Source organism: Schistocerca piceifrons, chromosome 4, assembly GCF_021461385.2.
Source record: "Schistocerca piceifrons isolate TAMUIC-IGC-003096 chromosome 4, iqSchPice1.1, whole genome shotgun sequence".
NCBI lineage: Eukaryota > Metazoa > Arthropoda > Insecta > Orthoptera > Acrididae > Schistocerca > Schistocerca piceifrons.
Window position 1 is genome coordinate 788,391,936 of NC_060141.1, and position 13,419 is coordinate 788,405,354.

The window sequence follows — 13,419 nt, forward strand, 5'->3', positions numbered from 1 at the left end:
CAGGACTGAAGACCACAACAACAACAACCGTCATTATTACTATCATTTTCTTCATACCGCTGCTGGAGCACATGGGCCTGAACATCATTTAATGCCTTTTTGTCATTATAGAAGTAGTTGTCCAAAAACAGGCTCTTTCCCTGTCTACGGAATTCTTTCATGTTAATATCAAACATCAGCAAACCAAAAGCAATGGGATCTTACTGCTTTCCGATATACGTCGCTGTCAGTTCTTCCTCATGATTTGGTCGACGTGACCTGTTTCAAGTTGTGTAGGACAGAGAATGTTTTAGAAAATCAACCTTTTTCCTTTGCAATCAGCAGAAAGATTTTCATTCTAAGCTATCCAAGATGAAAATATTTCAATATTAGTTCAAATTTAATATTCGCTTCTGTAATGTGGGAAAGTATTTCACAGTTGCAAAACCCGCATCTGGCCCATTGACCTTACACTTAGTCGCTGACCATAAATTCTAGCTCAGAGTGACACCAGTTTAAGTAACCTAATGTAGCGAAGACTGTTTGCCAGTGCTCTTTCTCACCGGAAAATACGCAGTTAACCCTTTGGGCTCCATAAGTACATTGTAACAGTAATTTCTGTGTGTATGCAATGCATACGGATTGTAGAATTCAGTGGTGCTCTCTCTTCCACTTCTGTATACAATATGCCTGATCTAAAAGGGCCCTTTGTCAATACAGACCTTGGGCAGTGCAACATCATACTGACAACAGTAATGTGCTTTTACTAACAACCTCGCTGTTCGTTTTACCTGATTTTGTAACCATTTAAATAAAACAACATGACCTTCCAGTGTACGTTTTTCCTCATAAGACGCATAATTGCAATGAAGATTGAAGCATCAAAGAGAGACCATTTATGTTGTTTAATTTTTCTCCTTTTCTTTTTATGCAAACTTGAAGGCACTGCATTCAATTCAGTTCTCTTTACTTTGGTGCAGGGGCGCGCAAGTGCCAACGCAGGCACAAACAACGGAACCTTAATTCTAATGCCTAGCAGAAGCTCCAGTGTTGGCTACATGGCGGCAAAGTGTTAAATAGCAAGTCTACGAGTACAAAGGTCTCGGCTTCGGTGCCTGGTCAGTCCCACGAATTTTATTTCCCCTCGTTCAGTGTTTGTTGCCGTGAAAATGTGGAGATGCATCGTGGTCCGAAAGCCACGTTAAACTGTAGGTTCCTCTATTAACTGTCTAGGCAAGTCAACTCAAAGGTCGGAGGAAAGCAACAGCATACCACCTCCAACAAGACCCTGCCTATTAAAGCACTGTGGTGTTCAATCCAATCTTCTAACCGATGACTGCTTTACTTTACTGTGGGTTCCAAAGTTAATGATCTACAGGTTATTAACATTTTTGTGTTTTCATGCTGTAGCTCTCATACCAGTAAACGTAAGTAACCGGCCGAGCACGTGTGCTTTCTGTTGCCAGATGTCGTATTAGCTAGTCTCGTGTTTTACCTCAAGACTAAGGTCGTAGTCAAGATAGTCAAGACTGATGTACTTAGGCTGCAGTCAAGACTTCCTCCGGCAAGTGACGTAGTCTACAATGTTGCCAGATCGAGCATATTGCCGGACATAGAATTCTGAGGGGAGCACGACTGTATTGTCCACCTTACATCAACGACTCGCCGGTCAATTACTTTGTCTAAGACTGTATCTACAACACATATTGCACGCTGAAGACTCAGAAGAATTACAAAAACAAAATTAGTTTATGAGAACAACGTTAACTATGACGTTCGAAGTATTAACAGTATTGTGTACGTGTGTGTAAACGCCTTCCACTGCCCACTCAAGGAAGACAAGGATACACAGTCTAGCTACAGTATTATAAATACGCCTCAGTTTGTGGATGAACTCAGACAGGTTGATAATCATTTTGAATATTTGGAAGTACTGTACCCATTGGTGTGAAACTCGTTTTCACCAATGATTCCCACAGCAACAGGAACAGTACTTGTGATACCTCTTAGACAAAATACTTATGCAGTGCTATAAGACGAAAAGATCAACCTGACACAAACTGTGGGAAGTTTGTTTTACAACCTTCGTACCTGGATAAAGAGCTTTTCCTATTTGAGATATCTGTGAACGTTGCTGCATAAGACGATTTAAGAAGAAACCAAATTCCTTCAGCTATGACAATCTCTAAAGAAATCGTCTTAACGGCACTAAATCGTTGTTTCTGAATCGTTTACCAGCCGTACTCTGCCGCATTTCGCTGGTTGGAAGGCGCAAAAAGCTTACTGACAAATTTCACAAAAAGAAAAGGGGGACGAAATGTCTCCCACTGGAAGCTCACATTGTTTTATTTAAATTATTACAAAATCAGGTAAAACGAACAGTGAGGTTGTCAGTAAAAGCACAATACTGTTGTCAGTACGATATTGCACTGCCCAGGGCCTGTAATGATAAAGGGCCCGTTTAGATCAGGCAAATTGTATACAGAAGTGCAAGAGAGAGAACCTCTAAATTCTACAATCCGTATGCATTGCATACACACAGAAATTACTGCTACAGTGTACTTATGGAGCCCAATGGGTTAATTGCGTATTTTCCGGTGAGAAAGAGCACTGGCAAACAGTCTTCGCTACATTAGGTTACTTAAACTGGTGTCACTCTGAGCTAGAATTTATGGTCAGCGACTAAGTGTAAGGTCGATGGGTAGGATGCAGGTTTTGCTACTGTGAAATACTTTCCCACATTACAGAAGCGAATATTAAATTTGACCTAATATTGAAAAAATTTTCAACTTGGATAGCTTAGAACGAAAATCTTTCTGCTGATTGCAAAGGAAAAAGGTTAATTTTCTAAAACATTCTCTGTCCTACACAACTTGAAACAGGTCACGTCGACCAAATCATGTGGAAGAACTCCAGAATGAGATTTTCACTCTGCAGCGGAGTGTGCGCTGATATGAAACTTCCTGGCAGATCAAAACTGTGTGCCCGACCGGGACTCGAACTCGGGACCTTTGCCTTTCACGGGCAAGTGCTCTACCAAGTGAGCTACCGAAGCACGACTCACGCCCGGTACTCACAGCTGTACTTCTGCCAGTATCTCGTCTCCCACCTTCCAAACTTTACAGAAGCTCTCCTGCGAAACTTGCAGAACTGGCTCTCCTGAAAGAAAGGATATTGCGGAGACATGGCTTAGCCACAGCCTGGGGGATGTTTCCAGGATGAGATTTATACTCTGCAGCGGAGTGTGCGCTGATATGAAACTACCTGGTAGATTAAAACTATGTGTCCGACCGAGACTCGAACTCGGGACCTTTGCCTTTCACGGGAAATGCTCTATCAACTGAGCTACCGAAGCACGACTCACGCCCGGTACTCACAGCTTTACTTCTGCCAGTATCTCGTCTCCCACCTTCCAAACTTTACCGAAGCTCTTCTGCGAACCTTGCAGAAATAGCACTCCTGAAATAAAGGATATTGCGGAGACATGGCTTAGCCACAGCCTGGGGGATGTTTCCAGAATGAGATTTTCACTCTGCAGCGGAGTGTGCGCTGATATGAAACTACCTGGCAGATTAAAACTGTGTGTCCGACCGAGACTCGAACTCGGGACCTTTGCCTTTCACGGGCAATGCTCTATCAACTGAGCTACCGAAGCACGACTCACGCCCGGTACTCACAGCTTTACTTCTGCCAGTATATCGTCTCCCACCTTCCAAACTTTACAGAAGCTCTCCTGCGAAACTTGCAGAACTAGCTCTCCTGAAAGAAAGGATATTGCGGAGACATGGCTTAGCCACAGCCTGGGGGATGTTTCCAGGATGAGATTTATACTCTGCAGCGGAGTGTGCGCTGATATGAAACTACCTGGTAGATTAAAACTGTGTGTCCGACCGAGACTCGAACTCGGGACCTTTGCCTTTCACGGGCAAGTGCTCTATCAACCTTTTTTTTTTTTGTCGTTTTGGTACCTCGCCTCTCACAGCTGTTTATAGTGCCTGTCCTTTTGATAAGGGCGAATTCCGAGCGTCAGCTTTCACGTCAGCCGAGCTAAGTTGGGACATGCTACAGGATGGTCTGCGAGGAGCAACGACGAAGAAAACATTAATTTAACAGCACGCGGCTCACATACTCATACGAAGAAAACTAGCGCCACTTGCGGTGGCCGGGAATCGAACACGGATCAACTGCTTAGAAGGCAACTATGCTCACCATTTTTTTTTTTATGAACCCATTATCAATCCAACTTTCTTTTTTTTGTATTTGAACTCGCGACTTTTTTTATTTTTTATTTATTTGTAGGTTTTTTACTTTTTTTATATTTTCCTGGACCTCTTCCACTTCAGGCGTTGGCCCCTATCATCCATATCACCCCCAAAATCCTATCTAACCTAAAAAATTAAAAAAAAAGAAAATAATAATAATAAAAAAAAATCTGTTGCCACCGCCACTTTCACCCTAACTTAACCTACTTTTTTATTGATTTTTTCATTATTTTTTTCTTAAATAATATATAAAGGAACTGAATAAATCTTCTTGCCGTGACAATCTGTCCAATACCCGTGAAACAGAACAACACGAAATCAATCAAGCACTTCTGATTTGTTTTATGTTACGGCTTCTGGCAAAATTAGGTTTCCTGAGGCACTTTCACCTGTTGTACTATAAATGTGGTGTCACCGCCAGACACCACACTTGCTAGGTGGTAGCTTTAAATCGGCCGCGGTCCATTAGTACATGTCGGACCCGCGTGTCGCCACTGTCAGTGATCGCAGACCGAGCGCCACCAAACGGCAGGTCTCGAGAGACTTACTAGCACTCACCCCAGTTGTACGGACGACTTAGCTAGCGACTACACTGACGAAGCCTCGCTTATTTGCAGAGAAGATAGTTAGAATAGCCTTCAGCTAAGTCAATGGCTACGACCTAGCAAGGCGCCATTAGCATTACATTGCATGTATCTAGAGAGTCTCACTTGTATCGTCAAGAGCGATGTACAACAGTGATGGATTAAAGTTAAGCATTCCAGCAGCTACGTACTTTTCTTTATAGCATTCATTACATATCCTGTTTCAGATCTCACGCCAGCCTGCGTGAGTTTAATGCGTGCATTCGGCCTCCTCTCTCAAGTAGTGTGCGTAGTGTTGGCTAACTGTCAACACTACAATAAAAATAAATAAATAAATAAATGCCAACTTAATTATAATGAAGCACAATTAGTATCGACTCGCTGTAGTGTTGTGTACCAACCAAAAAAAAAAAAAAATTACCTCTTCATTATGGCAAAGTGTGAAGTAAGAAATTTTGAAACAAAGCTTTGTATTTTCGACTCGTTTTAAGGTTGTGGTGCTCTTCCATTATATACTGTATGTACTCTTCTATACTCGCATGTGTATTCGTAACTGCAAAATATGCAAACTGGCCGATAATCCAAGCATAGCTATTGTGCTTTGTTGCAGGAAAGAAATGCCAGTCTGGTTGAAGTACATCTTGAAGTGTTATAGCAGAGTCTGTGGTTCTAGTAATTATTGCGAGTTTTTTTCTAGTCCAGTTCCATACGTGGTATTGGTCGCGGCAGATGAGAATGTGTGCCAAGGTATCTACAGTATGGCAATGATCGCAGTACGGACTGTGCTTCATTTTGATATTGTGCAACTTTTCACCTGTGGGGACCTTCTCGTTCACAATGTCATACCACGTGGACACTACTTTGGAGTGGAAGATGGGATTGTTAATGTTTTTCCAGACGTTACTCCAGTTGACCGCTGGATATTTCGCTTCCATTGGGTTTTGCCTATGGTGTCTCGTGAGGTGGTAATAGGTCCTTCTGGTGTCAAGCAGCTGTGAAGTATCTTGAATATAGCTCATTTCCAGGTAGTAAGTCCGGACGTGATCGAGTTGAGCGCTGATGCGACCAACATCGACTGGGGCCTTTTTGCTCGTTGGGGCTAACCTGTTGAATAACGTTTTCGTAATTGTCGGATGGGGTGACTGCAGTATTTTGCGGATTCGGTCCATATATACGGCAGTGCATTGGTTCTTGATGTCTTTGACGCCCAAACCACCAGCGGCGCGGGTTAACACTATGGTTGGCATGGCGACTTTAAAGATGTTTCCGCTCCATATGAACCAATACGTTGCAGCTAAAAGCTTTTGCGCTGTATCCTTGGGTACTGGTAACACTGCTGCGATGTGATATATTTTGCTTAGCGCATAGCTGTTAATCAATAGAGCTCTCTGTACCCGATTGAGCGTTCTAGTTTTGTGTTCACGGAGAGTAGCCCTGAATATATGTAGTTTATGGTCCCAGTTGGCTACTGTCATCTCTCTTGGGTTGGCCATTAGAATCATACCTAAGTGGTTCGTCTTCTCTGTTCTTTGTAGCCATGTTCTTTGAATGGTCTCCATATGGGGTCCGACAGGTAAAATTTTCGATTTTTGTTCATTGAGTTTGGCTCCGGAAGAAGTGGCGTAAGCGTGGATTATTTGTTGAACGACTTCCATTTCTGAGTGCGTGTTAACTACTACACTGACGTCATCAGCATAAGCGTGACACACGGTTTTTGTACCCAACACCTGTAGACCTTGTAACCTGTGATGCAGGTTTAACAGTAACGGTTCTACGGCGATTGCGTATAGTGCCATAGAAAGAGGGCAGCCTTGTCTCACTGATTGCTTGATCGGGACTGGTGAACTTAGCTGACCATTAATTTTGATTCGAGAGGAAGTGCCGACTATACATTTGCGTATGATCTGAATAAAATGAGCACTGAATCCCATCCGTTGCATTACAGTTAGTAGAAAGTGGTGGTTGATGCGGTCAAAAGCTTTATCGAAGTCTAAAAACATGAGACCTACATTGCATTTGCATAGCCACGACAAATATATTATGTCTCTATATTCACATAATGCATTCGACATTGATCTCCCTGGGACAGCACTCATTTGATAAGGGCCAAGTACTTTCGGCAGTACCGTCTTCAGTCTACAGTTTATGAGTCGGGTGAAGATTTTATAGTCGGAATTGAGGAGTGTTAGTGGTCGAAAATCCTTCAGCGTAGCGCTACGTGGTTTTTTGGGGATCAGTACAATCATTCCTTCGGTAAACTGAGATGGCATCTGCACGTCTCCCAATAATTCATTGCATATTTTGGTGAATTCCGGTCCTATGATGTGCCAAAAACAAGCATAAAATTCTATGGGCAGGCCATCTAAACCAGTAGATTTCCTTGTAGGCGAGTCTTTGATTATGGCACGTACTTCTTCCTCAGTTATGTAGGCTACAAGGTCGGCGTTGTCAGTCGGATGGACCGTGGATTGAATGTTGAATAAATGCAGCTCACATGCCGTCGCGTCAGTCGCCGATGCGGAGTAAAAATCTGTATAATGTTGCACCACGTAGTTTTTTACTGTGACCTGTTGATCGTATTCGTTCCCCTGTTCATCACTGAGAGTGTGGATTAACTTTTGTTTACCTCCCTTGGCTTCCTGTATCACGTGATATACGGACGTATTCTCCTGCGTCATTTCAATCGGAGGACGCGATCGAACTTTTTTCCCCCTCTAGTGATTGTCGTACCAACGCCGTTATTCCTGCTTTAGTGCGTTTTATTCTAGAGCTGTTTGCTACTAATCCCATGGGGTCATCATATAGTTCGCGGAGGCAAAGAAAGTGATACTCCAAGGTGCGTTTTCGCCAGTACGCTTTCATGCGACCATATCGTGCGATGCATTTTTTTATCTGTAGCCACCACATTATGCGTGTTGGATATCTGGATTGCATCCGAAGACAACACTGCCATGTAGCATGGACCTCCTGTTTCAGTACTGCGTCCTCCAAAAGTGACACGTTTAGCTGCCATACGCCCCTTCCCAGGAATGTTTTTTGTTTAGTATGCTTCGCGGTTATATGAAATGCGCAGTGATCCGAGAAGTTAAGAGGCCAAATTTCACAGTCAGTTACATTATGGATAAAATCTTTCGTTACATACAGCCTGTCTAGTCTGCTTGCCGAAGTACTGGATACGTACGTGTATCCTCGGGTGTGCGGGCGAAGGTGGCACCAAGCATCTATCATATCTAGCCCGTTGATTAACAGCAACAGCTCCTCACAAAAGATGAAGTTCGGGATTTGATCTTCTGGACGCAATACGCAGTTAAAATCTACACCCAAAATTATGTGCAGTCGAGGATCCGTTATTAATGGGACAAATTCGTCCCGGAACAGGTTGCCCCTTGCTCGTTTTCCGCTGAATCCAGAGGGAGCATATATATTAACAAGAATCAGATCATATATTTGTGCAGTTATGCCTCGTCCAGATTCAAGTATTGCTTTTGCTGTACATGGTATGCCGTGTTTGAACAGTATTCCTGTTCCACATTCATTGCCTATGTTTAAGATCGCCTCATATCCGTTCACATCCGCTATTTTGGTCGTAACTACCTCTTGTAACATCGCTATGTCAATGTCGGCGGCATATAAGTAGTCCTTCACAGATTGTAACTTTAGGTCCGAAACTATTCTGTTTACATTGAGCGTGGCGATTTTATACGCCTGCGTCATTCGGTAGTCCAACTAAGCGCATTCAGTGTCGTCAGACCGTGCTGTCCCCATATCAGTTCCGCAGCGGTCAACAGTGTCCTTTGGTTCTTCAATTGGAGGGGCGAGGTTCATCTGTACGTCCTCATTCGGGTTGGGGATGTCTGTTTTTCCGATGTCTACCACGCCTTGCTTTCCGCTTCGATCTGTTTTAAGAATTTTTTTTGGTACAGGAGAGTTTTTTCTCCAGTTCTTGAGTCTCTGCAGGGCTCTGTTTTCGTGTTTGTCGTTTAGGTTTCACCGGCTGCTGTCTGATGTTGTCTTCCTCAGCATTCTTCAAATCTTCTAAGCGGGTGGTGTTTCGAGCTAAATTGTCGACCGTGCTCTTGGTGGATGATGGTGTCAATAGAGAAATCGGTTCACTATGAGGTTGCACATTCCGGGATGGTTCTTGCATGTCATTCTCAACAGCGGAGGAATCGGATAATTTGCTGTGGCTCCCAATATCTTTCGGTGTCTGTTGTGTTGAAACCGTTACAGCTGTCACGATTTCCTTAGGTTCGGGTGGACTAGCTTCTGTTGTGTCAGTGGTGGCAATCTGGGCTTCTTCTCGGGTTGTATGGTTCTCCGTGTTCACATCAGGGCTTGGGGTCAGGACTTGTCCGCGGGCAGCCGTAGCGTAAGTCGCTGGCAGCGCAGTCATAGCCGCCGGTCGCGGCGCCTCGCCAGCCGGCAGCTGCGCCACTCGCCGCTGTAAACACTCCGCGTGGACGTGGCCGGGAGAGTAGCACGCCGCGCACGTCCTCGGCTGGCCGTCGTATATAACGATACCTCGGTATCCACAGACGCTGATGTATGACGGTACATGTTCGTGCAAATCGACCTTTAATTGCCTCACACCGTTGAGAACTTGGAATTTGCGCGCGTTGGACCACCGTTCGGTAACATTGCTGAGAACTTTACCGTACGGCGCTATCACTGCGCTTATTTGTTCCGCCGGTTCTCCGAATGGTAGTTCGAATATCCTGATAGTTCGTATTCCAAACCCTGCATGCGTTACGGTGACTTCGCCTACGTTTCCATCACAGTGTTTAAACTTCATAATTCCTCCGCAAGACTCAACTATTTTGTCACATAAGTTAGCATTCCTCAATTTCACAAATACAACGCTGCTCACTATCGAAAGATGCATTCCAATGACATCGTCTGAATCAACTTTCACTTCGTATTCCAACCAATCTTCGATTTCGTGTAGTTCAGGTCGGGCGTAATTACGATCAAACGAGAATTTCAAAGTATCTTGTCTGTTCAAGTGGGCCATCACGGATTCATATTTCAAATTCCAATATGCGTAGAAGTTCTGCAACGATGCAAGAAGCACTGCGACTTACCACGCCGAAGCACAGCAGACCGCGGCGCACGAAACTCAGCACACGTCCGCACAGCACGGCTGACGCGGCGAGACTGAGCTACTGAAGCACGACTCACGCCCGGTACTCACAGCTTTACTTCTGCCAGTATCTCGTCTCCCACCTTCCAAACTTTACAGAAGCTCTCCTGCGAACCTTGCAGAACTAGCACTCCTGAAAGAAAGGATATTGCGGAGAGGTTCGCAGGAGAGCTTCGGTAAAGTTTGGAAGGTGGGAGACGAGATACTGGCAGAAGTAAAGCTGTGAGTACCGGGCGTGAGTCGTGCTTCGGTAGCTCAGTTGGTAGAGCACTTGCCCGTGAAAGGCAAAGGCCCCGAGTTCGAGTCTCGGTCGGGCACACAGTTTTAATCTGCTAGGAAGTTTCATGTGGAAGAACTGACAGCGACGTATATCGGAAAGCAGTAATATCTCATGGCTTTTGGTTTGTCAGTATTCGACAGCCATTTCTAGGCGCAAGTAAATGATGAAAGACAGCGCGTTTTTATTATCAAGTGACATCTTCAGCAATTACTTCAGTTGTAATGAAATATACGAGTAATTGCTGATGCTTAATATTAACATGAAAAGAATTTCGTAGACAGGGAAAGAACCTGTTTTTGGACTACAACTTCTATAATGACCAAAAGGCATTAAATGATGTTCAGGCACTTGTGTTCCAGCTGCTATATGAAGAAAATGATAGTAATAATGACGGTAATAATCGAATTATCCGGTAACTTCACACTTCACAGTGAATTTTCTCGAACTAAAAAATTTGCTGAATTTTTGAAAATTTCAAAATGGCTTCACATCGTGGCGATGATGCCTAGAAGAGTCATTACATCCTGCTGACGTAAGAATACCACAATCTCCGCGTCAGAAGCTTGCTTCTACTTTGAAATGTCCCCTTAGAAAAATTAATTAATTACAGTGCTGATAAACCTCTTACATTATTTGATTTTCAAACAGCTGAGCAGAACTGAACGCACTCATACATTTCGCCCTATACCTATTCTGATCAACACTAAACTGACACACAATATTTTTAGCGCAACGGAATCTGACTTTCATTAATCCCTACAAAAGAATGGCCCTGACTAACATTAACCTATACCTTCCACAAATCACTTACCTCACCAAAAATCTTCGTTACTCGAACTACTGCAATTCAGCGAGCGCCAATACTGCCAGCTAAATAAAACATTCAAACTACTGAAGGCACTAACTACTGATAGGCATAGTTAGCAAATTAAAGATTTTGATAGAGAACAAACAATATATTTACCTTAATAGTGTTCAAAAGTCATAATACATATAGCAGTTCATGACATCCAGTCTTACAAGTTTCAAAACTCCGCCATTTCTCTCCCCACATCCACTACTACTGGCGGCTCACCTCCAACTGCGCAACGCTACGCGCTGTTAACATCCAGCTGCCCAACACTACAATGGCAGACAACAATGCAAACTAGCCACAGACTACACACAGTACAGCGTGATTTTCATACAGAGCGCTACGTGGTGTTACCAATAAGAAAACCTAAACAGCCTACTTACATAGCCCCCATGCTCCCCACAAAAAATTTTACAAATTGTTTTGGGCAGTGGTAATACAGATTTGAAAAAATTTTTCATAGTTACAGTAACAAAGAAATCAAATTCACACACTTATTGATAGAATGTTGGTCAAAAGCTAAAATTTTCTCACAGTCCATAAAGACAGTCCTGATCATTCATCACAGTAAAATTGCAGTGTTTCTTTTTTTTCTCAACGTCTGAGCAGTAAAAGAGAATGCACACGGAAGTAGTGGATTTCCATGCAGTCTTGAAGAAGTAGTGTTGTCCTTCTGATGGAAAGACAGTGGTGACTCTTGACATGCAGACAGGTAATGGGCCACAACAGTAGAGTTAGTCAAAATTGAAGAATATTGGTAGAAAGGTCATAACAGAACAGACCACTGTAGTCTTGTTAGAGATTACGGTATTGGTGGACCACCAGAGGTGCAGACCCACTGTAGTCCTTGTAGAAACAATGGTATTGGTGGGTCATCAAAGATGTAGACCCACAGCAGTCCTTGTAGAAATAATGGTATTGGTGGGTCATCAAAGGTGCAGACCCACTGTAGTCCTTGTAGAGACGGCCAGCAGCCATCTGTTGCAACTGTGCAGGTGCACAATCACCATCGAAGAGTCTTGCAGAGAATTAGCAAGTCCATAAACCTCCACTTGTGCACTCACAAAATTTTTGGAGTTGTCCTTAGAACCAGCAATGCTGTTATCCAGTCCCTTGCTGAATTATTAACACACGTGCAAACACTAATAGTCCCTACTTCTCACATATTGTCCATATACTATGACCAACAGAAACATGTGCAGTGAAATGTAACTTACAAGTTACTTCATTTGATGAACTGGTGTCAATTACAATTTTATAACATAAGAATACAATAACAAAGGTACAACATCATTAAAAACATAATAATACAGATAACATTTGTAGTAATACAGGATTTACACATGAGCATTAAAACAAAACACAATAAATAATGTCTAAGCATCTTTACAAGGTAAGTAACATATTATCAGAAAAATTCTACAACATAAATCTTATTAGCTAAACACAGACAGACAGGAAAAACACAAATTACCATAGTGTAATAACACAAAAATACAGGACAGGGTTTGTTTTCAGTGTAACATTTGGTATTGCAGTCCAACCCAAAACTTCATTCCATAGATCTTTCGTCTTGTTTCAACATTTGTTTCCACCAAAAAAAAAAACCTATCCAAGCATGCTTTTTGTGTTTGTATGTTTACATATTCCTTACCTCATTATTTATTTTCCATTATCTTACCTCATCATTTATTTCCAAGGAAATCCTACCTAAACCTGTTGTCCGTAAACCCTACTTTTTTGTTCATATCCTCTTTCAAAATACTTTTTTGGCCAAACCATTTTCGTATAGCTTCTCAATGCATTTCTTCCAATTTATCACAACTTGTTCTCTTATATGGGCTACCCCATCTTAAGCTAACTTAAATCTACTGAGCTCGGATGCTAAACTAAGGGACGAGGCAATTCAGCAGCACAAAACAATTAACACAAACAGCAATGATGAAAAATGCAAATAGGCAAAGCAAGCAGCATAAATTATCAGAGCACATGCAATATTACAAATAATATAAGGCAATGTGCAGCAAACAAGAAAAATAAATCCGTAGTAAAACTGACTTAACAGAGTACTACAAAGTCAAATTCAGTAACACTGTTGTTGTTGTGGTCTTCAGTCCTGAGACTGGTTTGATGCAAGCTCTCCATGCTACTCTATCCTGTGCAAGCTTTTTCATCTCCCAGTACCTACTGCAACCTACATCCTTCTGAATCTGCTTAGTGTATTCATCTCTTTGTTTCCCTCTACGATTTTTACCCTCCACGCTGCCCTCCAATACTAAATTGGTGATCCCTTGATGCCTCAGAACATGTCCTACAAACCG

The 13,419-nt window shown here is 42.7% G+C and overlaps 2 non-coding genes across 2 annotated transcripts; one reads left to right on the top strand and one right to left on the bottom strand.

Annotated features, from left to right (window-relative positions):
- Positions 1-3,560: 3,560 nt before the first annotated feature.
- On the bottom strand, positions 3,561-3,634 carry Trnas-uga. The gene has a single exon. It is a non-coding gene; the product is annotated as a tRNA-Ser (tRNA).
- Positions 3,635-10,208: 6,574 nt separating this feature from the next.
- Trnas-uga lies at positions 10,209-10,283 on the top strand. Its single transcript has one exon. It is a non-coding gene; the product is annotated as a tRNA-Ser (tRNA).
- The last annotated feature ends 3,136 nt before the right edge of the window (positions 10,284-13,419 follow it).